The sequence below is a fragment of the Hypomesus nipponensis genome, chromosome 23 (genome assembly GCF_054491055.1).
Source record: "Hypomesus nipponensis isolate SF chromosome 23, ASM5449105v1, whole genome shotgun sequence".
Lineage (NCBI taxonomy): Eukaryota > Metazoa > Chordata > Actinopteri > Osmeriformes > Osmeridae > Hypomesus > Hypomesus nipponensis.
The window spans coordinates 15,695,769-15,719,060 of NC_140383.1; positions in this window are offsets into that span (position 1 = coordinate 15,695,769).

A 23,292-nucleotide genomic window follows, 5' to 3' on the forward strand; every position below is an offset into this window, starting at 1 on the left:
CTGCATATATATTGAAAAGGTGTTTTGTGAAGATGTTTAGCCCTTAGATTCAGTTTTTGCCACTATCATTTTTTTATTGCTCTAAAGTGCTTTTCGGCTCCTGAATAGCGTTTTCAATGCATTTACAGAGTGTGGCATGTAACTTCTGTTTGAATGGTTTTCTTGATGTTTTAAGTGTTTTAACATGCTTCTGTGGCTGCATATATATTGAAAAGGTGTTTTGTAAAGACGTTTAGCCCTTAGATTCACTTTTTGAGACTTTCCTATCGTTATTGCTCTAAAGTGCTTTTCAGCTCCTGAATAGCGTTTTCAATGCATTTACAGAGTTTGGCATGTAACTTCTGTTTGAATGGTTTTTCTTCATATTTGAAGTGTTATAAAATGTTTCTAGGGCTGTTTGTACATGGTAAAGGGGTTTTGTGAAGATGTTTAGCCTTTAGATTCAGTTTATGAGACTTTCATTTTTGTATTGCTCTAAAGTGCTTTTCAGCTCCTGAATAGCGTTTTCAATGCATTTACAGAGTTTGGCTGTAACTTCTGTTTGAATGGTTTTCTTGATGTTTGAAGGGTTTTAACATGCTTCTGTGGCTGCATATATATTGAAAAGGTGTTTTGTGAAGATGTTTAGCCCTTAGATTCAGTTTTTGCCACTATCATTTTTTTATTGCTCTAAAGTGCTTTTCGGCTCCTGAATAGCGTTTTCAATGCATTTACAGAGTGTGGCATGTAACTTCTGTTTGAATGGTTTTCTTGATGTTTTAAGTGTTTTAACATGCTTCTGTGGCTGCATATATATTGAAAAGGTGTTTTGTAAAGACGTTTAGCCCTTAGATTCACTTTTTGAGACTTTCCTATCGTTATTGCTCTAAAGTGCTTTTCAGCTCCTGAATAGCGTTTTCAATGCATTTACAGAGTTTGTCTGTAACTTCTGTTTGAATGTTTTTTCTTCATATTTGAAGTGTTATAACATGTTTCTGCGGCTGTTTGTACATGGTAAAGGGGTTTTGTGAAGATGTTTAGCCTTTAGATTCAGTTTATGAGACTTTCATTTTTGTATTGCTCTAAAGTGCTTTTCAGCTCCTGAATAGCGTTTTCAATGCATTTACAGAGTTTGGCTGTAACTTCTGTTTGAATGGTTTTCTTGATGTTTGAAGTGTTTTAACATGCTTCTGTGGCTGCATATATATTGAAAAGGTGTTTTGTGAAGATGTTTAGCCCTTAGATTCAGTTTTTGCCACTATCATTTTTTTATTGCTCTAAAGTGCTTTTCGGCTCCTGAATAGCGTTTTCAATGCATTTACAGAGTGTGGCATGTAACTTCTGTTTGAATGGTTTTCTTGATGTTTGAAGTGTTATAACATGTTTCTGCGGCTGTTTGTACATGGTAAAGGGGTTTTGTGAAGATGTTTAGCCTTTAGATTCACTTTTTGAGACTTTCCTATCGTTATTGCTCTAAAGTGCTTTTCAGCTCCTGAATAGCGTTTTCAATGCATTTACAGAGTTTGGCTGTAACTTCTGTTTGAATGTTTTTTCTTAATATTTGAAGTGTTATAACATATTTCTGCGGCTGTTTGTACATGGTAAAGGGGTTTTGTGAAGATGTTTAGCCTTTAGATTCAGTTTATGAGACTTTCCTATCGTTATTGCTCTAAAGTGCTTTTCAACTCCTGAATAGCGTTTTCAATGCATTTACAGAGTTTGGCATGTAACTTCTGTTTGAATGGTTTTCTTGATGTTTTAAGTGTTATAACATGTTTCTGCGGCTGTTTGTACATGGTAAAGGGGTTTTGTGAAGATGTTTATCCCTTAGATTCACTTTTTGAGACTTTCCTATCGTTATTGCTCTAAAGTGCTTTTCAGCTCCTGAATAGCGTTTTCAATGCATTTACAGAATTTGGCATGTAACTTCTGTTTGAATTGTTTTCTTGATGTTTGAAGTGTTTTAACATGCTTCTGTGGCTGCATTTATATTGAAAAGGTGTTTTGTGAAGATGTTTAGCCCTTAGATTCACTTTTTGAGACTTTCCTATCGTTGTTGCTCTAAAGTGGTTTTCAGCTCCTGAGTAGCGTTTTCAATGCATTTACAGAGTTTGGCATGTAACTTCTGTTTGAATGGTTTTCTTGATGTTTGAAGTGTTTTAACATGCTTCTATGGCTGCATATACATTGAAAGGGTGTTTTGTGAAGATGTTTATCCCTTAGATTCACTTTTAGAGACTTTCCTATAGTTATTGCTCTAAAGTGCTTTTCAGCTCCTGAATAGCGTTTTCAATGCATTTACAGAGTTTGGCAGTAACTTCTGTTTGAATAGTTTTCTTGATGTTTGAAGTGTTTTAACATGATTGTGTGGCTGCATATATATTGAAATTGTGTTTTGTGAAGATGTTTAGCCCTTAGATTCAGTTTTTGAGACTTTCATTTTTTTATTGCTCTAAAGTGCATTTCAGCTCCTGAATAGCGTTTTCAATGCATTTACAGAGTTTGGCTAGTAACTTCTGTTTGAATGGTTTTCTTGATGTTTTAAGTGTTATAACATGTTTCTGCGGCTGTTTGTACATGGTAAAGGGGTTTTGTGAAGATGTTTAGTCTTTAGATTCACTTTTTGAGACTTTCCTATCGTTATTGCTCTAAAGTGCTTTTCAGCTCCTGAATAGCGTTTTCAATGCATTTACAGAGTTTGGCTGTAACTTCTGTTTGAATGGTTTTCCTTCATATTTGAAGTGTTATAACATGTTTCTGCGGCTGTTTGTACATGGTAAAGGGGTTTTGTGAAGATGTTTAGCCTTTAGATTCAGTTTATGAGACTTTCATTTTTGTATTGCTCTAAAGTGCTTTTCAGCTCCTGAATAGCGTTTTCAATGCATTTACAGAGTTTGGCTGTAACTTCTGTTTGAATGGTTTTCTTGATGTTTGAAGTGTTTTAACATGCTTCTGTGGCTGCATATATATTGAAAAGGTGTTTTGTGAAGATGTTTAGCCCTTAGATTCAGTTTTTGCCACTATCATTTTTTTATTGCTCTAAAGTGCTTTTCGGCTCCTGAATAGCGTTTTCAATGCATTTACAGAGTGTGGCATGTAACTTCTGTTTGAATGGTTTTCTTGATGTTTTAAGTGTTTTAACATGCTTCTGTGGCTGCATATATATTGAAAAGGTGTTTTGTAAAGACGTTTAGCCCTTAGATTCACTTTTTGAGACTTTCCTATCGTTATTGCTCTAAAGTGCTTTTCGGCTCCTGAATAGCGTTTTCAATGCATTTACAGAGTTTGGCTTGTAACTTCTGTTTGAATGGTTTTTCTTCATATTTGAAGTGTTATAAAATGTTTCTGCGGCTGTTTGTACATGGTAAAGGGGTTTTGTGAAGATGTTTAGCCTTTAGATTCAGTTTATGAGACTTTCGATTTTGTATTGCTCTAAAGTGCTTTTCAGCTCCTGAATAGCGTTTTCAATGCATTTACAGAGTTTGGCTGTAACTTCTGTTTGAATGGTTTTCTTGATGTTTGAAGTGTTTTAACATGCTTCTGTGGCTGCATATATATTGAAAAGGTGTTTTGTGAAGATGTTTAGCCCTTAGATTCAGTTTTTGCCACTTTCATTTTTTTATTGCTCTAAAGTGCTTTTCGGCTCCTGAATAGCGTTTTCAATGCATTTACAGAGTGTGGCATGTAACTTCTGTTTGAATGGTTTTCTTGATGTTTTAAGTGTTTTAACATGCTTCTGTGGCTGCATATATATTAAAAAGGTGTTTTGTAAAGATGTTTATCCCTTAGATTCACTTTTTGAGACTTTCCTATCGTTATTGCTCTAAAGTGCTTTTCAGCTCCTGAATAGCGTTTTCAATGCATTTACAGAGTTTGGCTCTAACTTCTGTTTGAATGGTTTTTCTTCATATTTGAAGTGTTTTAACATGATTCTGTGGCTGCATATATATTGAAAAGGTGTTTTGTGAAGATGTTTAGCCTTTAGATTCAGTTTATGAGACTTTCATTTTTGTATTGCTCTAAAGTGCTTTTCAGCTCCTGAATAGCGTTTTCAATGCATTTACAGAGTTTGGCTGTAACTTCTGTTTGAATGGTTTTCTTGATGTTTGAAGTGTTTTAACATGCTTCTGTGGCTGCATATATATTGAAAAGGTGTTTTGTGAAGATGTTTAGCCCTTAGATTCAGTTTTTGCCACTATCATTTTTTTATTGCTCTAAAGTGCTTTTCGGCTCCTGAATAGCGTTTTCAATGCATTTACAGAGTGTGGCATGTAACTTCTGTTTGAATGGTTTTCTTGATGTTTTAAGTGTTTTAACATGCTTCTGTGGCTGCATATATATTGAAAAGGTGTTTTGTAAAGACGTTTAGCCCTTAGATTCACTTTTTGAGACTTTCCTATCGTTATTGCTCTAAAGTGCTTTTCGGCTCCTGAATAGCGTTTTCAATGCATTTACAGAGTTTGGCTTGTAACTTCTGTTTGAATGGTTTTTCTTCATATTTGAAGTGTTATAAAATGTTTCTGCGGCTGTTTGTACATGGTAAAGGGGTTTTGTGAAGATGTTTAGCCTTTAGATTCAGTTTATGAGACTTTCGATTTTGTATTGCTCTAAAGTGCTTTTCAGCTCCTGAATAGCGTTTTCAATGCATTTACAGAGTTTGGCTGTAACTTCTGTTTGAATGGTTTTCTTGATGTTTGAAGTGTTTTAACATGCTTCTGTGGCTGCATATATATTGAAAAGGTGTTTTGTGAAGATGTTTAGCCCTTAGATTCAGTTTTTGCCACTATCATTTTTTTATTGCTCTAAAGTGCTTTTCGGCTCCTGAATAGCGTTTTCAATGCATTTACAGAGTGTGGCATGTAACTTCTGTTTGAATGGTTTTCTTGATGTTTTAAGTGTTTTAACATGCTTCTGTGGCTGCATATATATTAAAAAGGTGTTTTGTAAAGATGTTTATCCCTTAGATTCACTTTTTGAGACTTTCCTATCGTTATTGCTCTAAAGTGCTTTTCAGCTCCTGAATAGCGTTTTCAATGCATTTACAGAGTTTGGCTCTAACTTCTGTTTGAATGGTTTTTCTTCATATTTGAAGTGTTTTAACATGATTCTGTGGCTGCATATATATTGAAAAGGTGTTTTGTGAAGATGTTTAGCCCTTAGATTCAGTTTTTGAGACTTTCATTTTTTTATTGCTCTAAAGTGCTTTTCAGCTCCTGAATAGCGTTTTCAATGCATTTACAGAGTTTGTCATGTAACTTCTGTTTGAATGGTTTTCTTGATGTTTTAAGTGTTATAACATGTTTCTGCGGCTGTTTGTACATGGTAAAGGGGTTTTGTGAAGATGTTTAGCCTTTAGATTCACTTTTTGAGACTTTCCTATCGTTATTGCTCTAAAGTGCTTTTCAGCTCCTGAATAGCGTTTTCAATGCATTTACAGAGTTTGGCTGTAACTTCTGTTTGAATGTTTTTTCTTAATATTTGAAGTGTTATAACATATTTCTGCGGCTGTTTGTACATGGTAAAGGGGTTTTGTGAAGATGTTTAGCCTTTAGATTCAGTTTATGAGACTTTCATTTTTGTATTGCTCTAAAGTGCTTTTCAGCTCCTGAATAGCGTTTTCAATGCATTTACAGAGTTTGGCTGTAACTTCTGTTTGAATTGTTTTCTTGATGTTTGAAGTGTTTTAACATGCTTCTGTGGCTGCATATATATTGAAAAGGTGTTTTGTGAAGATGTTTAGCCCTTAGATTCAGTTTTTGCCACTATCATTTTTTTATTGCTCTAAAGTGCTTTTCGGCTCCTGAATAGCGTTTTCAATGCATTTACAGAGTGTGGCATGTAACTTCTGTTTGAATGGTTTTCTTGATGTTTTAAGTGTTTTAACATGCTTCTGTGGCTGCATATATATTAAAAAGGTGTTTTGTAAAGATGTTTATCCCTTAGATTCACTTTTTGAGACTTTCCTATCGTTATTGCTCTAAAGTGCTTTTCAGCTCCTGAATAGCGTTTTCAATGCATTTACAGAGTTTGGCTGTAACTTCTGTTTGAATGGTTTTTCTTAATATTTGAAGTGTTATAACATGTTTCTGCGGCTGTTTGTACATGGTAAAGGGGTTTTGTGAAGATGTTTAGCCTTTAGATTCACTTTTTGAGACTTTCCTATCGTTATTGCTCTAAAGTGCTTTTCAGCTCCTGAATAGCGTTTTCAATGCATTTACAGAGTTTGGCATGTAACTTCTGTTTGAATGGTTTTCTTGATGTTTGAGGTGTTATAACATGTTTCTGCGGCTGTTTGTACATGGTAAAGGGGTTTTGTGAAGATGTTTAGCCTTTAGATTCACTTATTGAGACTTTCCTATCGTTATTGCTCTAAAGTGCTTTTCAGCTCCGGAATAGCGTTTTCAATGCATTTACAGAGTTTGGCATGTAACTTCTGTTTGAATGGTTTTCTTAATGTTTGAAGTGTTTTAACATGCTTCTATGGCTGCATATACATTGAAAGGGTGTTTTGTGAAGATGTTTATCCCTTAGATTCACTTTTAGAGACTTTCCTATAGTTATTGCTCTAAAGTGCTTTTCAGCTCCTGAATAGCGTTTTCAATGCATTTACAGAGTTTGGCAGTAACTTCTGTTTGAATGGTTTTCTTGATGTTTGAAGTGTTTTAACATGATTGTGTGGCTGCATATATATTGAAAATGTGTTTTGTGAAGATGTTTAGCCCTTAGATTCAGTTTTTGAGACTTTCATTTTTTTATTGCTCTAAAGTGCATTTCAGCTCCTGAATAGCGTTTTCAATGCATTTACAGAGTTTGGCTAGTAACTTCTGTTTGAATGGTTTTCTTGATGTTTTAAGTGTTATAACATTTTTCTGCGGCTGTTTGTACATGGTAAAGGGGTTTTGTGAAGATGTTTAGTCTTTAGATTCACTTTTTGAGACTTTCCTATCGTTATTGCTCTAAAGTGCTTTTCAGCTCCTGAATAGCGTTTTCAATGCATTTACAGAGTTTGGCTGTAACTTCTGTTTGAATGGTTTTTCTTCATATTTGAAGTGTTATAACATGTTTCTGCGGCTGTTTGTACATGGTAAAGGGGTTTTGTGAAGATGTTTAGCCTTTAGATTCAGTTTATGAGACTTTCATTTTTGTATTGCTCTAAAGTGCTTTTCAGCTCCTGAATAGCGTTTTCAATGCATTTACAGAGTTTGGCTGTAACTTCTGTTTGAATGGTTTTCTTGATGTTTGAAGTGTTTTAACATGCTTCTGTGGCTGCATATATATTGAAAAGGTGTTTTGTGAAGATGTTTAGCCCTTAGATTCAGTTTTTGCCACTATCATTTTTTTATTGCTCTAAAGTGCTTTTCGGCTCCTGAATAGCGTTTTCAATGCATTTACAGAGTGTGGCATGTAACTTCTGTTTGAATGGTTTTCTTGATGTTTTAAGTGTTTTAACATGCTTCTGTGGCTGCATATATATTGAAAAGGTGTTTTGTAAAGACGTTTAGCCCTTAGATTCACTTTTTGAGACTTTCCTATCGTTATTGCTCTAAAGTGATTTTCAGCTCCTGAATAGCGTTTTCAATGCATTTACAGAGTTTGGCTTGTAACTTCTGTTTGAATGGTTTTTCTTCATATTTGAAGTGTTATAAAATGTTTCTGCGGCTGTTTGTACATGGTAAAGGGGTTTTGTGAAGATGTTTAGCCTTTAGATTCAGTTTATGAGACTTTCGATTTTGTATTGCTCTAAAGTGCTTTTCAGCTCCTGAATAGCGTTTTCAATGCATTTACAGAGTTTGGCTGTAACTTCTGTTTGAATGGTTTTCTTGATGTTTGAAGTGTTTTAACATGCTTCTGTGGCTGCATATATATTGAAAAGGTGTTTTGTGAAGATGTTTAGCCCTTAGATTCAGTTTTTGCCACTATCATTTTTTTATTGCTCTAAAGTGCTTTTCGGCTCCTGAATAGCGTTTTCAATGCATTTACAGAGTGTGGCATGTAACTTCTGTTTGAATGGTTTTCTTGATGTTTTAAGTGTTTTAACATGCTTCTGTGGCTGCATATATATTGAAAAGGTGTTTTGTAAAGACGTTTAGCCCTTAGATTCACTTTTTGAGACTTTCCTATCGTTATTGCTCTAAAGTGCTTTTCAGCTCCTGAATAGCGTTTTCAATGCATTTACAGAGTTTGTCTGTAACTTCTGTTTGAATGGTTTTTCTTCATATTTGAAGTGTTATAACATGTTTCTGCGGCTGTTTGTACATGGTAAAGGGGTTTTGTGAAGATGTTTAGCCTTTAGATTCAGTTTATGAGACTTTCATTTTTGTATTGCTCTAAAGTGCTTTTCAGCTCCTGAATAGCGTTTTCAATGCATTTACAGAGTTTGGCTGTAACTTCTGTTTGAATGGTTTTCTTGATGTTTGAAGTGTTTTAACATGCTTCTGTGGCTGCATATATATTGAAAAGGTGTTTTGTGAAGATGTTTAGCCCTTAGATTCAGTTTTTGCCACTATCATTTTTTTATTGCTCTAAAGTGCTTTTCGGCTCCTGAATAGCGTTTTCAATGCATTTACAGAGTGTGGCATGTAACTTCTGTTTGAATGGTTTTCTTGATGTTTGAAGTGTTATAACATGTTTCTGCGGCTGTTTGTACATGGTAAAGGGGTTTTGTGAAGATGTTTAGCCTTTACATTCACTTTTTGAGACTTTCCTATCGTTATTGCTCTAAAGTGCTTTTCAGCTCCTGAATAGCGTTTTCAATGCATTTACAGAGTTTGGCTGTAACTTCTGTTTGAATGTTTTTTCTTAATATTTGAAGTGTTATAACATATTTCTGCGGCTGTTTGTACATGGTAAAGGGGTTTTGTGAAGATGTTTAGCCTTTAGATTCACTTTTTGAGACTTTCCTATCGTTATTGCTCTAAAGTGCTTTTCAGCTCCTGAATAGCGTTTTCAATGCATTTACAGAGTTTGGCATGTAACTTCTGTTTGAATGGTTTTCTTGATGTTTTAAGTGTTATAACATGTTTCTGCGGCTGTTTGTACATGGTAAAGGGGTTTTGTGAAGATGTTTATCCCTTAGATTCACTTTTTGAGACTTTCCTATCGTTATTGCTCTAAAGTGCTTTTCAGCTCCTGAATAGCGTTTTCAATGCATTTACAGAATTTGGCATGTAACTTCTGTTTGAATTGTTTTCTTGATGTTTGAAGTGTTTTAACATGCTTCTGTGGCTGCATTTATATTGAAAAGGTGTTTTGTGAAGATGTTTAGCCCTTAGATTCACTTTTTGAGACTTTCCTATCGTTGTTGCTCTAAAGTGGTTTTCAGCTCCTGAGTAGCGTTTTCAATGCATTTACAGAGTTTGGCATGTAACTTCTGTTTGAATGGTTTTCTTGATGTTTGAAGTGTTTTAACATGCTTCTATGGCTGCATATACATTGAAAGGGTGTTTTGTGAAGATGTTTATCCCTTAGATTCACTTTTAGAGACTTTCCTATAGTTATTGCTCTAAAGTGCTTTTCAGCTCCTGAATAGCGTTTTCAATGCATTTACAGAGTTTGGCAGTAACTTCTGTTTGAATAGTTTTCTTGATGTTTGAAGTGTTTTAACATGATTGTGTGGCTGCATATATATTGAAATTGTGTTTTGTGAAGATGTTTAGCCCTTAGATTCAGTTTTTGAGACTTTCATTTTTTTATTGCTCTAAAGTGCATTTCAGCTCCTGAATAGCGTTTTCAATGCATTTACAGAGTTTGGCTAGTAACTTCTGTTTGAATGGTTTTCTTGATGTTTTAAGTGTTATAACATGTTTCTGCGGCTGTTTGTACATGGTAAAGGGGTTTTGTGAAGATGTTTAGTCTTTAGATTCACTTTTTGAGACTTTCCTATCGTTATTGCTCTAAAGTGCTTTTCAGCTCCTGAATAGCGTTTTCAATGCATTTACAGAGTTTGGCTGTAACTTCTGTTTGAATGGTTTTCCTTCATATTTGAAGTGTTATAACATGTTTCTGCGGCTGTTTGTACATGGTAAAGGGGTTTTGTGAAGATGTTTAGCCTTTAGATTCAGTTTATGAGACTTTCATTTTTGTATTGCTCTAAAGTGCTTTTCAGCTCCTGAATAGCGTTTTCAATGCATTTACAGAGTTTGGCTGTAACTTCTGTTTGAATGGTTTTCTTGATGTTTGAAGTGTTTTAACATGCTTCTGTGGCTGCATATATATTGAAAAGGTGTTTTGTGAAGATGTTTAGCCCTTAGATTCAGTTTTTGCCACTATCATTTTTTTATTGCTCTAAAGTGCTTTTCGGCTCCTGAATAGCGTTTTCAATGCATTTACAGAGTGTGGCATGTAACTTCTGTTTGAATGGTTTTCTTGATGTTTTAAGTGTTTTAACATGCTTCTGTGGCTGCATATATATTGAAAAGGTGTTTTGTAAAGACGTTTAGCCCTTAGATTCACTTTTTGAGACTTTCCTATCGTTATTGCTCTAAAGTGATTTTCAGCTCCTGAATAGCGTTTTCAATGCATTTACAGAGTTTGGCATGTAACTTCTGTTTGAATGGTTTTTCTTCATATTTGAAGTGTTATAAAATGTTTCTGCGGCTGTTTGTACATGGTAAAGGGGTTTTGTGAAGATGTTTAGCCTTTAGATTCAGTTTATGAGACTTTCATTTTTGTATCACTCTAAAGTGCTTTTCAGCTCCTGAATAGCGTTTTCAATGCATTTACAGAGTTTGGCTGTAACTTATGTTTGAATGGTTTTTCTTCATATTTGAAGTGTTATAACATGTTTCTGCGGCTGTTTGTACATGGTAAAGGGGTTTTGTGAAGATGTTTAGCCTTTAGATTCAGTTTATGAGACTTTCATTTTTGTATTGCTCTAAAGTGCTTTTCAGCTCCTGAATAGCGTTTTCAATGCATTTACAGAGTTTGGCTTTAACTTCTGTTTGAATGGTTTTCTTGATGTTTGAAGTGTTATAACATGCTTCTGTGGCTGCATATATATTGAAAAGGGGTTTTTCTGAAGATGTTTAGCCCTTAGATTCAGTTTTTGCCACTATCATTTTTGTATTGCTCTAAAGTGCTTTTCAGCTCCTGAATAGCGTTTTCAATGCATTTACAGAGTTTGGCTGTAACTTCTGTTTGAATGGTTTTCTTGATGTTTGAAGTGTTTTAACATGCTTCTGTGGCTGCATATATATTGAAAAGGTGTTTTGTGAAGATGTTTAGCCCTTAGATTCAGTTTTTGCCACTATCATTTTTTTATTGCTCTAAAGTGCTTTTCGGCTCCTGAATAGCGTTTTCAATGCATTTACAGAGTTTGGCTGTAACTTCTGTTTGAATGGTTTTTCTTCATATTTGAAGTGTTTTAACATGATTCTGTGGCTGCATATATATTGAAAAGGTGTTTTGTGAAGATGTTTAGCCCTTAGATTCAGTTTTTGAGACTTTCATTTTTTTATTGCTCTAAAGTGCTTTTCAGCTCCTGAATAGCGTTTTCAATGCATTTACAGAGTTTGTCATGTAACTTCTGTTTGAATGGTTTTCTTGATGTTTTAAGTGTTATAACATGTTTCTGCGGCTGTTTGTACATGGTAAAGGGGTTTTGTGAAGATGTTTAGCCTTTAGATTCACTTTTTGAGACTTTCCTATCGTTATTGCTCTAAAGTGCTTTTCAGCTCCTGAATAGCGTTTTCAATGCATTTACAGAGTTTGGCTGTAACTTCTGTTTGAATGGTTTTTCTTCATATTTGAAGTGTTTTAACATGATTCTGTGGCTGCATATATATTGAAAAGGTGTTTTGTGAAGATGTTTAGCCCTTAGATTCAGGTTTTGAGACTTTCATTTTTTTATTGCTCTAAAGTGCTTTTCAGCTCCTGAATAGCGTTTTCAATGCATTTACAGAGTTTGTCATGTAACTTCTGTTTGAATGGTTTTCTTGATGTTTTAAGTGTTATAACATGTTTCTGCGGCTGTTTGTACATGGTAAAGGGGTTTTGTGAAGATGTTTAGCCTTTAGATTCACTTTTTGAGACTTTCCTATCGTTATTGCTCTAAAGTGCTTTTCAGCTCCTGAATAGCGTTTTCAATGCATTTACAGAGTTTGGCTGTAACTTCTGTTTGAATGTTTTTTCTTAATATTTGAAGTGTTATAACATATTTCTGCGGCTGTTTGTACATGGTAAAGGGGTTTTGTGAAGATGTTTAGCCTTTAGATTCAGTTTATGAGACTTTCATTTTTGTATTGCTCTAAAGTGCTTTTCAGCTCCTGAATAGCGTTTTCAATGCATTTACAGAGTTTGGCTGTAACTTCTGTTTGAATGGTTTTCTTGATGTTTTAAGTGTTATAACATGTTTCTGCGGCTGTTTGTACATGGTAAAGGGGTTTTGTGAAGATGTTTAGCCTTTAGATTCACTTTTTGAGACTTTCCTATCGTTATTGCTCTAAAGTGCTTTTCAGCTCCTGAATAGCGTTTTCAATGCATTTACAGAGTTTGGCTGTAACTTCTGTTTGAATGTTTTTTCTTAATATTTGAAGTGTTATAACATATTTCTGCGGCTGTTTGTACATGGTAAAGGGGTTTTGTGAAGATGTTTAGCCTTTAGATTCACTTTTTGAGACTTTCCTATCGTTATTGCTCTAAAGTGCTTTTCAGCTCCTGAATAGCGTTTTCAATGCATTTACAGAGTTTGGCATGTAACTTCTGTTTGAATGGTTTTCTTGATGTTTTAAGTGTTATAACATGTTTCTGCGGCTGTTTGTACATGGTAAAGGGGTTTTGTGAAGATGTTTATCCCTTAGATTCACTTTTTGAGACTTTCCTATCGTTATTGCTCTAAAGTGCTTTTCAGCTCCTGAATAGCGTTTTCAATGCATTTACAGAATTTGGCATGTAACTTCTGTTTGAATTGTTTTCTTGATGTTTGAAGTGTTTTAACATGCTTCTGTGGCTGCATTTATATTGAAAAGGTGTTTTGTGAAGATGTTTAGCCCTTAGATTCACTTTTTGAGACTTTCCTATCGTTGTTGCTCTAAAGTGGTTTTCAGCTCCTGAGTAGCGTTTTCAATGCATTTACAGAGTTTGGCATGTAACTTCTGTTTGAATGGTTTTCTTGATGTTTGAAGTGTTTTAACATGCTTCTATGGCTGCATATACATTGAAAGGGTGTTTTGTGAAGATGTTTATCCCTTAGATTCACTTTTAGAGACTTTCCTATAGTTATTGCTCTAAAGTGCTTTTCAGCTCCTGAATAGCGTTTTCAATGCATTTACAGAGTTTGGCAGTAACTTCTGTTTGAATGGTTTTCTTGATGTTTGAAGTGTTTTAACATGATTGTGTGGCTGCATATATATTGAAATTGTGTTTTGTGAAGATGTTTAGCCCTTAGATTCAGTTTTTGAGACTTTCATTTTTTTATTGCTCTAAAGTGCATTTCAGCTCCTGAATAGCGTTTTCAATGCATTTACAGAGTTTGGCATGTAACTTCTGTTTGAATGGTTTTCTTGATGTTTTAAGTGTTATAACATGTTTCTGCGGCTGTTTGTACATGGTAAAGGGGTTTTGTGAAGATGTTTAGTCTTTAGATTCACTTTTTGAGACTTTCCTATCGTTATTGCTCTAAAGTGCTTTTCAGCTCCTGAATAGCGTTTTCAATGCATTTACAGAGTTTGGCTGTAACTTCTGTTTGAATGGTTTTTCTTCATATTTGAAGTGTTATAACATGTTCCTGCGGCTGTTTGTACATGGTAAAGGGGTTTTGTGAAGATGTTTAGCCTTTAGATTCAGTTTATGAGACTTTCATTTTTGTATTGCTCTAAAGTGCTTTTCAGCTCCTGAATAGCGTTTTCAATGCATTTACAGAGTTTGGCTGTAACTTCTGTTTGAATGGTTTTCTTGATGTTTGAAGTGTTTTAACATGCTTCTGTGGCTGCATATATATTGAAAAGGTGTTTTGTGAAGATGTTTAGCCCTTAGATTCAGTTTTTGCCACTATCATTTTTTTATTGCTCTAAAGTGCTTTTCGGCTCCTGAATAGCGTTTTCAATGCATTTACAGAGTTTGGCTGTAACTTCTGTTTGAATGGTTTTCTTGATGTTTGAAGTGTTTTAACATGCTTCTGTGGCTGCATATATATTGAAAAGGTGTTTTGTGAAGATGTTTAGCCCTTAGATTCAGTTTTTGCCACTATCATTTTTTTATTGCTCTAAAGTGCTTTTCGGCTCCTGAATAGCGTTTTCAATGCATTTACAGAGTTTGGCTGTAACTTCTGTTTGAATGTTTTTTCTTAATATTTGAAGTGTTATAACATATTTCTGCGGCTGTTTGTACATGGTAAAGGGGTTTTGTGAAGATGTTTAGCCTTTAGATTCACTTTTTGAGACTTTCCTATCGTTATTGCTCTAAAGTGCTTTTCAGCTCCTGAATAGCGTTTTCAATGCATTTACAGAGTTTGGCATGTAACTTCTGTTTGAATGGTTTTCTTGATGTTTTAAGTGTTATAACATGTTTCTGCGGCTGTTTGTACATGGTAAAGGGGTTTTGTGAAGATGTTTATCCCTTAGATTAATTTTTTGAGACTTTCCTATCGTTATTGCTCTAAAGTGCTTTTCAGCTCCTGAATAGCGTTTTCAATGCATTTACAGAATTTGGCATGTAACTTCTGTTTGAATTGTTTTCTTGATGTTTGAAGTGTTTTAACATGCTTCTGTGGCTGCATTTATATTGAAAAGGTGTTTTGTGAAGATGTTTATCCCTTAGATTCACTTTTTGAGACTTTCCTATCGTTGTTGCTCTAAAGTGGTTTTCAGCTCCTGAGTAGCGTTTTCAATGCATTTACAGAGTTTGGCATGTAACTTCTGTTTGAATGGTTTTCTTGATGTTTGAAGTGTTTTAACATGCTTCTATGGCTGCATATACATTGAAAGGGTGTTTTGTGAAGATGTTTATCCCTTAGATTCACTTTTAGAGACTTTCCTATAGTTATTGCTCTAAAGTGCTTTTCAGCTCCTGAATAGCGTTTTCAATGCATTTACAGAGTTTGGCAGTAACTTCTGTTTGAATGGTTTTCTTGATGTTTGAAGTGTTTTAACATGATTGTGTGGCTGCATATATATTGAAATTGTGTTTTGTGAAGATGTTTAGCCCTTAGATTCAGTTTTTGAGACTTTCATTTTTTTATTGCTCTAAAGTGCATTTCAGCTCCTGAATAGCGTTTTCAATGCATTTACAGAGTTTGGCATGTAACTTCTGTTTGAATGGTTTTCTTGATGTTTTAAGTGTTATAACATGTTTCTGCGGCTGTTTGTACATGGTAAAGGGGTTTTGTGAAGATGTTTAGTCTTTAGATTCACTTTTTGAGACTTTCCTATCGTTATTGCTCTAAAGTGCTTTTCAGCTCCTGAATAGCGTTTTCAATGCATTTACAGAGTTTGGCTGTAACTTCTGTTTGAATGGTTTTTCTTCATATTTGAAGTGTTATAACATGTTCCTGTGGCTGTTTGTACATGGTAAAGGGGTTTTGTGGAGATGTTTAGCCTTTAGATTCAGTTTATGAGACTTTCATTTTTGTATTGCTCTAAAGTGCTTTTCAGCTCCTGAATAGCGTTTTCAATGCATTTACAGAGTTTGGCTGTAACTTCTGTTTGAATGGTTTTCTTGATGTTTGAAGTGTTTTAACATGCTTCTGTGGCTGCATATATATTGAAAAGGTGTTTTGTGAAGATGTTTAGCCCTTAGATTCAGTTTTTGCCACTATCATTTTTTTATTGCTCTAAAGTGCTTTTCGGCTCCTGAATAGCGTTTTCAATGCATTTACAGAGTTTGGCTGTAACTTCTGTTTGAATGGTTTTCTTGATGTTTGAAGTGTTTTAACATGCTTCTGTGGCTGCATATATATTGAAAAGGTGTTTTGTGAAGATGTTTAGCCCTTAGATTCAGTTTTTGCCACTATCATTTTTTTATTGCTCTAAAGTGCTTTTCGGCTCCTGAATAGCGTTTTCAATGCATTTACAGAGTGTGGCATGTAACTTCTGTTTGAATGGTTTTCTTGATGTTTTAAGTGTTTTAACATGCTTCTGTGGCTGCATATATATTAAAAAGGTGTTTTGTAAAGATGTTTATCCCTTAGATTCACTTTTTGAGACTTTCCTATCGTTATTGCTCTAAAGTGCTTTTCAGCTCCTGAATAGCGTTTTCAATGCATTTACAGAGTTTGGCTGTAACTTCTGTTTGAATGGTTTTTCTTCATATTTGAAGTGTTTTAACATGATTCTGTGGCTGCATAGATATTGAAAAGGTGTTTTGTGAAGATGTTTAGCCCTTAGATTCATTTTTTGAGACTTTCATTTTTTTATTGCTCTAAAGTGCTTTTCAGCTCCTGAATAGCGTTTTCAATGCATTTACAGAGTTTGTCATGTAACTTCTGTTTGAATGGTTTTCTTGATGTTTTAAGTGTTATAACATGTTTCTGCGGCTGTTTGTACATGGTAAAGGGGTTTTGTGAAGATGTTTAGCCTTTAGATTCACTTTTTGAGACTTTCCTATCGTTATTGCTCTAAAGTGCTTTTCAGCTCCTGAATAGCGTTTTCAATGCATTTACAGAGTTTGGCTGTAACTTCTGTTTGAATGGTTTTTCTTCATATTTGAAGTGTTATAACATGTTTCTGCGGCTGTTTGTACATGGTAAAGGGGTTTTGTGAAGATGTTTAGCCTTTAGATTCAGTTTATGAGACTTTCATTTTTGTATTGCTCTAAAGTGCTTTTCAGCTCCTGAATAGCGTTTTCAATGCATTTACAGAGTTTGGCTTTAACTTCTGTTTGAATGGTTTTCTTGATGTTTGAAGTGTTATAACATGCTTCTGTGGCTGCATATATATTGAAAAGGGGTTTTTCTGAAGATGTTTAGCCCTTAGATTCAGTTTTTGCCACTATCATTTTTTTATTGCTCTAAAGTGCTTTTCAGCTCCTGAATAGCGTTTTCAATGCATTTACAGAGTTTGGCATGTAACTTCTGTTTGAATGGTTTTCTTGATGTTTGAAGTGTTTTAACATGCTTCTGTGGCTGCATATATATTGAAAAGGTGTTTTGTAAAGACGTTTAGCCTTTAGATTCACTTTTTGAGACTTTCCTATCGTTATTGCTCTAAAGTGCTTTTCAGCTCCTGAATAGCGTTTTCAATGCATTTACAGAGTTTGGCATGTAACTTCTGTTTGAATGGTTTTCTTGATGTTTGAAGTGTTATAACATGTTTCTGCGGCTGTTTGTACATGGTAAAGGGGTTTTGTGAAGATGTTTAGCCTTTAGATTCACTTATTGAGACTTTCCTATCGTTATTGCTCTAAAGTGCTTTTCAGCTCCTGAATAGCGTTTTCAATGCATTTACAGAGTTTGGCTGTAACTTCTGTTTGAATGGTTTTTCTTCAAATTTGAAGTGTTATAACATGTTTCTGCGGCTGTTTGTACATGGTAAAGGGGTTTTGTGAAGATGTTTAGCCTTTAGATTCAGTTTATGAGACTTTCATTTTTGTATTGCTCTAAAGTGCTTTTCAGCTCCTGAATAGCGTTTTCAATGCATTTACAGAGTTTGGCTGTAACTTCTGTTTGAATGGTTTTCTTGATGTTTGAAGTGTTTTAACATGCTTCTGTGGCTGCATATATATTGAAAAGGTGTTTTGTGAAGATGTTTAGCCCTTAGATTCAGTTTTTGCCACTATCATTTTTTTATTGCTCTAAAGTGCTTTTCGGCTCCTGAATAGCGTTTTCAATGCATTTACAGAGTGTGGCATGTAACTTCTGTTTGAATGGTTTTCTTGATGTTTTAAGTGTTTTAACATGCTTCTGTGGCTGCATATATATTGAAAAGGTGTTTTGTAAAGACGTTTAGCCTTTAGATTCACTTTTTGAGACTTTCCTATCGTTATTGCTCTAAAGTGCTTTTCAGCTCCTGAATAGCGTTTTCAATGCATTTACAGAGTTTGGCATGTAACTTCTGTTTGAATGGTTTTTCTTCATATTTGAAGTGTTATAAAATGTTTCTGCGGTTGTTTGTACATGGTAAAGGGGTTTTGTGAAGATGTTTAGCCTTTAGATTCAGTTTATGAGACTTTCATTTTTGTATCACTCTAAAGTGCTTTTCAGCTCCTGAATAGCGTTTTCAATGCATTTACAGAGTTTGGCTGTAACTTCTGTTTGAATGGTTTTTCTTCATATTTGAAGTGTTATAACATGTTTCTGCGGCTGTTTGTACATGGTAAAGGGGTTTTGTGAAGATGTTTAGCCTTTAGATTCAGTTTATGAGACTTTCATTTTTGTATTGCTCTAAGTGCTTTTCAGCTCCTGAATAGCGTTTTCAATGCATTTACAGAGTTTGGCTTTAACTTCTGTTTGAATGGTTTTCTTGATGTTTGAAGTGTTATAACATGCTTCTGTGGCTGCATATATATTGAAAAGGGGTTTTGTGAAGATGTTTAGCCCTTAGATTCAGTTTTTGACACTATAATTTTTTTATTGCTCTAAAGTGCTTTTCAGCTCCTGAATAGCGTTTTCAATGCACTTACAGAGTTTGGCATGTAACTTCTGTTTGAATGGTTTTCTTGATGTTTGAAGTGTTTTAACATGCTTCTGTGGCTGCATATATATTGAAAAGGTGTTTTGTAAAGACGTTTAGCCTTTAGATTCACTTTTTGAGACTTTCCTATCGTTATTGCTCTAAAGTGCTTTTCAGCTCCTGAATAGCGTTTTCAATGCATATACAGAGTTTGGCATGTAACTTCTGTTTGAATGGTTTTCTTGATGTTTGAAGTGTTATAACATGTTTCTGCGGCTGTTTGTACATGGTAAAGGTGTTTTGTGAAGATGTTTAGCCTTTAGATTCAGTTTTTGACACTATCATTTTTTTATTGATCTAAAGTGCTTTTCAACTCCTGAATAGCGTTTTCAATGCATTTACAGAGTTTGGCTTTAACTTCTGTTTGAATGGTTTTCTTGATGTTTGAAGTGTTATAACATGTTTCTGCGGCTGTTTTTACATGGTAAAGGGGTTTTGTGAAGACGTTTAGCCTTTAGATTCACTTATTGAGACTTTCCTATCGTTATTGCTCTAAAGTGCTTTTCAGCTCCTGAATAGCGTTTTCAATGCATTTACAGAGTTTGGCTGTAACTTCTGTTTGAATGGTTTTTCTTCATATTTGAAGTGTTATAACATGTTTCTGCGGCTGTTTGTACATGGTAAATGGTTTTGTGAAGATGTTTAGCCTTTAGATTCAGTTTATGAGACTTTCATTTTTGTATTGCTCTAAAGTGCTTTTCAGCTCCTGAATAGCGTTTTCAATGCATTTACAGAGTTTGGCTTTAACTTCTGTTTGAATGGTTTTCTTGATGTTTGAAGTGTTATAACATGCTTCTGTGGCTGCATTTATATTGAAAAGGTGTTTTGTGAAGATGTTTAGCCCTTAGATTCAGTTTTTGACACTATCATTTTTTTATTGCTCTAAAGTGCTTTTCAGCTCCTGAATAGCGTTTTCAATGCATTTACAGAGTTTGGCATGTAACTTCTGTTTGAATGGTTTTCTTGATGTTTGAAGTGTTTTAACATGCTTCTGTGGCTGCATATATATTGAAAAGGTGTTTTGTAAAGACGTTTAGCCCTTAGATTCACTTTTTGAGACTTTCCTATAGTTATTGCTCTAAAGTGTTTTTCAGCTCCTGAATAGCGTTTTCAATGCATTTACAGAGTTTGGCTGTAACTTATGTTTGAATGGTTTTTCTTGATGTTTGAAGTGTTTTAACATGCTTCTATGGCTGCATATACATTGAAAGGGTGTTTTGTGAAGATGTTTAGCCCTTAGATTCACTTTTTGAGACTTTCCTATCGTTATTGCTCTAAAGTGCTTTTCAGCTCCTGAATAGCGTTTTCAATGCATTTACAGAGTTTGGCTCTAACTTCTGTTTGAATGGTTTTTCTTCATATTTGAAGTGTTTTAACATGATTCTGTGGCTGCATATATATTGAAAAGGTGTTTTGTGAAGATGTTTAGCCCTTAGATTCAGTTTTTGACACTATGATTTTTTTATTTCTCTAAAGTGCTTTTCGGCTCCTGAATAGCGTTTTCAATGCATTTACAGAGTTTGGCTGTAACTTCTGTTTGAATGGTTTTTCTTAATATTTGAAGTGTTATAACATGTTTCTGCGGCTGTTTGTACATGATAAAGGGGTTTTGTGAAGATGTTTAGCCTTTAGATTCAGTTCATGAGACTTTCATTTTTGTATTGCTCTAAAGTGCTTTACAGCTCCTGAATAGCGTTTTCAATGCATTTACAGAGTTTGGCATGTAACTTATGTTTGAATGGTTTTTCTTGATGTTTGAAGTGTTTTAACATGCTTCTATGGCTGCATATACATTGAAAGGGTGTTTTGTGAAGATGTTTATCCCTTAGATTCACTTTTTGAGACTTTCCTATCGTTATTGCTCTAAAGTGCTTTTCAGCTCCTGAATAGCGTTTTCAATGCATTTACAGAGTTTGGCATGTAACTTCTGTTTGAATGGTTTTCTTGATGTTTGAAGTGTTTTAAAATGATTCTGTGGCTGCATATATATTGAAAAGGTGTTTTGTGAAGATGTTTAGCCCTTAGATTCAGTTTTTGAGACTTTCATTTTTTTATTGCTCTAAAGTGCTTTTCAGCTACTGAATAGCGTTTTCAATGCATTTACAGAGTTTGGCATGTAACTTCTGTTTGAATGGTTTTCTTGATGTTTTAAGTGTTATAACATGTTTCTGCGGCTGTTTGTACATGGTAAATGGGTTTTGTGAAGATGTTTAGCCTTTAGATTCACTTTTTGAGACTTTCCTATCGTTATTGCTCTAAAGTGCTTTTCAGCTCCTGAATAGCGTTTTCAATGCATTTACAGAGTTTGGCTGTAACTTCTGTTTGAATGGTTTTTCTTCATATTTGAAGTGTTTTAACATGATTCTGTGGCTGCATAGATATTGAAAAGGTGTTTTGTGAAGATGTTTAGCCCTTAGATTCATTTTTTGAGACTTTCATTTTTTTATTGCTCTAAAGTGCTTTTCAGCTCCTGAATAGCGTTTTCAATGCATTTACAGAGTTTGTCATGTAACTTCTGTTTGAATGGTTTTCTTGATGTTTTAAGTGTTATAACATGTTTCTGCGGCTGTTTGTACATGGTAAAGGGGTTTTGTGAAGATGTTTAGCCTTTAGATTCACTTTTTGAGACTTTCCTATCGTTATTGCTCTAAAGTGCTTTTCAGCTCCTGAATAGCGTTTTCAATGCATTTACAGAGTTTGGCTGTAACTTCTGTTTGAATGGTTTTTCTTCATATTTGAAGTGTTATAACATGTTTCTGCGGCTGTTTGTACATGGTAAAGGGGTTTTGTGAAGATGTTTAGCCTTTAGATTCAGTTTATGAGACTTTCATTTTTGTATTGCTCTAAAGTGCTTTTCAGCTCCTGAATAGCGTTTTCAATGCATTTACAGAGTTTGGCTTTAACTTCTGTTTGAATGGTTTTCTTGATGTTTGAAGTGTTATAACATGCTTCTGTGGCTGCATATATATTGAAAAGGGGTTTTTCTGAAGATGTTTAGCCCTTAGATTCAGTTTTTGCCACTATCATTTTTTTATTGCTCTAAAGTGCTTTTCAGCTCCTGAATAGCGTTTTCAATGCATTTACAGAGTTTGGCATGTAACTTCTGTTTGAATGGTTTTCTTGATGTTTGAAGTGTTTTAACATGCTTCTGTGGCTGCATATATATTGAAAAGGTGTTTTGTAAAGACGTTTAGCCTTTAGATTCACTTTTTGAGACTTTCCTATCGTTATTGCTCTAAAGTGCTTTTCAGCTCCTGAATAGCGTTTTCAATGCATTTACAGAGTTTGGCATGTAACTTCTGTTTGAATGGTTTTCTTGATGTTTGAAGTGTTATAACATGTTTCTGCGGCTGTTTGTACATGGTAAAGGGGTTTTGTGAAGATGTTTAGCCTTTAGATTCACTTATTGAGACTTTCCTATCGTTATTGCTCTAAAGTGCTTTTCAGCTCCTGAATAGCGTTTTCAATGCATTTACAGAGTTTGGCTGTAACTTCTGTTTGAATGGTTTTTCTTCAAATTTGAAGTGTTATAACATGTTTCTGCGGCTGTTTGTACATGGTAAAGGGGTTTTGTGAAGATGTTTAGCCTTTAGATTCAGTTTATGAGACTTTCATTTTTGTATTGCTCTAAAGTGCTTTTCAGCTCCTGAATAGCGTTTTCAATGCATTTACAGAGTTTGGCTGTAACTTCTGTTTGAATGGTTTTCTTGATGTTTGAAGTGTTTTAACATGCTTCTGTGGCTGCATATATATTGAAAAGGTGTTTTGTGAAGATGTTTAGCCCTTAGATTCAGTTTTTGCCACTATCATTTTTTTATTGCTCTAAAGTGCTTTTCGGCTCCTGAATAGCGTTTTCAATGCATTTACAGAGTGTGGCATGTAACTTCTGTTTGAATGGTTTTCTTGATGTTTTAAGTGTTTTAACATGCTTCTGTGGCTGCATATATATTGAAAAGGTGTTTTGTAAAGACGTTTAGCCTTTAGATTCACTTTTTGAGACTTTCCTATCGTTATTGCTCTAAAGTGCTTTTCAGCTCCTGAATAGCGTTTTCAATGCATTTACAGAGTTTGGCATGTAACTTCTGTTTGAATGGTTTTTCTTCATATTTGAAGTGTTATAAAATGTTTCTGCGGTTGTTTGTACATGGTAAAGGGGTTTTGTGAAGATGTATAGCCTTTAGATTCAGTTTATGAGACTTTCATTTTTGTATCACTCTAAAGTGCTTTTCAGCTCCTGAATAGCGTTTTCAATGCATTTACAGAGTTTGGCTGTAACTTCTGTTTGAATGGTTTTTCTTCATATTTGAAGTGTTATAACATGTTTCTGCGGCTGTTTGTACATGGTAAAGGGGTTTTGTGAAGATGTTTAGCCTTTAGATTCAGTTTATGAGACTTTCATTTTTGTATTGCTCTAAGTGCTTTTCAGCTCCTGAATAGCGTTTTCAATGCATTTACAGAGTTTGGCTTTAACTTCTGTTTGAATGGTTTTCTTGATGTTTGAAGTGTTATAACATGCTTCTGTGGCTGCATATATATTGAAAAGGGGTTTTGTGAAGATGTTTAGCCCTTAGATTCAGTTTTTGACACTATAATTTTTTTATTGCTCTAAAGTGCTTTTCAGCTCCTGAATAGCGTTTTCAATGCATTTACAGAGTTTGGCATGTAACTTCTGTTTGAATGGTTTTCTTGATGTTTGAAGTGTTTTAACATG